The following is a 3,251-nucleotide window of genomic DNA, read 5'->3' on the forward strand; positions in this document are numbered from 1 at the left end:
ATTTATTGAGGTATTATTCCTCTATGTTTAAACCACAGATCTAAACAGCACTGAGTCTATATCACCGTCTTGACGACCGCTTGCTAATCCCAGCCGGGATTAATACATGCGGTGAACAATGTTGGGATAACGAATTACTTATAAGACCACTAGTGAAAAAGGTGTTAGTAAGCGAAAATACTCTCACCAAACCTCAGAACGTCAAACTCGACTTCTTGCTTTGATGCGTACAAACCGCCTAGTTGATCACGGTACCACTTCCTTGCTATAGTTGATCACTGTAAGAATGTATGAGCTTGCATCAGAACGTATTGCTACTTAACACGTCAGATTCCCTCTGCACGATAATCTTTAGTAAAAGGCGAAAGATTAATACGATGTGAAGAGAAACCAGAGTATTTCGTGCGTTTTAACTTTTCTTTTATTCCACCTCCTTTATTTGATTCAAACAACATATTTAACGTGATAATACAAAGGAGGTCAGATTTTAATTCAGTGCAACAATACAACAATTACTTCCGGAAGTCAGTTATCAAAACACGGTCGGCACTTAATTAGGTTCTCAGAGAAATGCTCGTGGACATGACTCATTTTACGTTTAGTTACAAGAGGACACATTGCATTTATGACGATTACACTTAAAAGGAACTAAAAGATAGAACTAGAACACAAATTTCAATTGATAAAAAAATTATTTAATTTGTATATATTTATTAAAGTAATGACTCCACTCGGCGTAAGTGACATTTTCATTGATCGAAATTTCCTTACATATCGTTAATTGCGGTGTACTAGAAATGTCGTTCGGACAAAAAAATGTAAAAAATTGTATGACCTATTTTTAAATTTTATATGTCATAGTGTTGATTAAAATTTCCAGGTCCTATCTACCGTTTTCGACGATAAAACGAAAGATACATCAAAGTTTCCGTTACCGATTTTGATCGCGATTTTCTTCAAGTTCAACAAATAGGATACGTTTTTGCGGTATTTTCTGGATTAAAATATGGGATCCACGCTGACCCCGCATTATATACGGTTCTCGAGTTATCAGGACGCGAGTTATCGAAGGAGTGGTGCATGTTAGATAATCAAGTGAAGCCTAACAATCGGTTAAAACTGGTGTAGAGTTAAACTAGAACCGGCTGATCTTGAGGCCAAAAGTTCGTCCCACTGCTGTGAACGCAATAAGAAGAGTAATAAAGACTCTGAAAGGCCAACTTTAAGAATAACTTCTATTGCTAAAACCTATTGGTTTGTTACAGTCGACGTGTCAAACGTCCGTGAAATTTTTAGTAGATACTCGATCCTCTGTAACACTTATTTCTAAACAAGTTTCTGAAAGACATGCGTCGGGAAAACCTGATTTAAAACCAGCATGCTCTCAACTAACCACTGCAGACGGAGGTTTACTTAACATTTATGGGCAAGCAGTCTTCAAATTTAAAATAGGTGGTAGAGCTATTGAACGATAACCATTATTTCAGAAAGAAGTTGTGGCCTCTCCTGAGATAAGGTGTCACATTGTAAAGAACCTACATGAGTGTAGGACTGGGGGGGGGGACACCTTAGTTGAACAAAAATCCTCTACGTTCCTCGTTTCATAGATTTTCGTCCGTATCTTGGTACGATGGTCGAGAGAGAGAGAGAGAGAGAGAGAGAATATGCCGCACCTCAATATATCCGAGCAAAGAAGTCTATACGGCCTACCTTAACGGAGGAAGGTTCCATTTTGAAAAATAAAGCTTTCAAGAAGGAAGGCATCCGTTGGAATGGCCGGGCAAAAAAAGTATATAAGGCCTACCTTAGAGGAGAGGTCTCGCCCTCGTTGCTGCTATCCAAAACTTTTATCAAGACCCATACGATATAGTGACCAGGGGGTCATGTAAGTTTATTGTTATAAATCCATGCGGGGTTGACTGAGCCTGACTAAATAAATTTCTAAACTTAATTATATCCATGTCATTGCTACACCAAGTCTGGTGAATATTTCGCGGGTTTCGCATGTGTATCAACTCCGTTAAATACAACTAAAATATTACAGTTGTCTCTGATCACTTTAGGTATTTGCGTATACCGCTGAGTAACATAAATCACGTCCGTGTTTTTATGCCTGCCTCGAGAAAATATCCTAGCTGGATTTGACTGTTTGCCTAGCATTACATCGTCATATAAAACTAAATTGCTAATAAATCCATCAAGGTCATCTACAGATGGCGCTTCATTAATATCAGTAATAAATTCAATAACGTCTTCGTTTAACAACTTTGCATTTTCATTAAAATCCTTAAGTACTTCGTAACGTTTCTGATCATCAACTGTCGGAGCAACTAAATACAATTTATCCCATTTGATCCACCTCATTATTAAATTAAGTAACATTTGTGTTTTGCCAGACTCGGATGGGCCAATTATAATCATTCGGACAGAATTAGGTAGCGCTGGATGATGCTTGACCGGCTTTTGCTTTCGTGTCGCTGAAAAATCAATTACATCCATGATGTATAAATATAATAAATAATATGGATTTATATTGTGTGAAATGCAGCGTGCGTAACCCACAAGTGGACTAACAACTACAGCTACGAAAAATAAACGACAAGCACATACGGGTAAGTGTGAACGATGTGGTACAACAAAATTTAAGTTTATTTCCGCTGACAAACCAACGGGCAAGACTAAAACAAGGGAGGTGATATTGCCGCGCAGTTAAAAGAGTTACCACGAACACCATGGGGAAAATACCCAGGAGAAAAACACCTTCCAGGATATAATTACTGCAGTCCTGGTGCCAGGCTTGATATCAGACTCGATAACCATGATCAGCCAAGTCCTGGTGAGTATCCAGTAAACGCTATTTGATAAAGCGTGTCACGCTCATGATATCGCTTATAAAAGTAAAGATCTCCAGCAGCGACATATCGCAGATGTAAAATTAATTCATACGCTAAATTCCATAAAAAATTAATCTTTCAAAGAATCATTAGCTAATTGGTTAGCAAGATCTGCAATGAAAGGTAAACTAGCATTATGAGCCGGTAATCAACCGATTATTATTATGACAGAATCGATTTATTATAGTCCAAGGGGATAATGGAAAGGTAGATAAGCGATTAGTAAACTCGCCGACGCAGCAAATAGTATACGTGATGCTGCTGGAAAATGGTTAGCACGACAAGCAATATGGCAAATTTAACTACCACCGCCTAAAATTATTCAGCATGCACATTTTGATGTCAGCGTTCCTAATG

At 38.0% G+C, this 3,251-nt stretch overlaps 1 non-coding gene across 1 annotated transcript; it reads right to left on the reverse strand.

Moving 5' to 3' along the window:
• Positions 1-279: 279 nt before the first annotated feature.
• Positions 280-399, reverse strand: LOC149791901 (U5 spliceosomal RNA). Its single transcript, XR_016423607.1, has one exon. It is a non-coding gene; the product is annotated as a U5 spliceosomal RNA (small nuclear RNA).
• Between the last annotated feature and the right edge of the window lie 2,852 nt (positions 400-3,251).

The sequence above is a fragment of the Sinohyriopsis cumingii genome, chromosome 9 (genome assembly GCF_028554795.1).
Source record: "Sinohyriopsis cumingii isolate HCF-2022 chromosome 9, ASM2855479v2, whole genome shotgun sequence".
Classification (NCBI taxonomy): Eukaryota; Metazoa; Mollusca; class Bivalvia; order Unionida; family Unionidae; genus Sinohyriopsis; species Sinohyriopsis cumingii.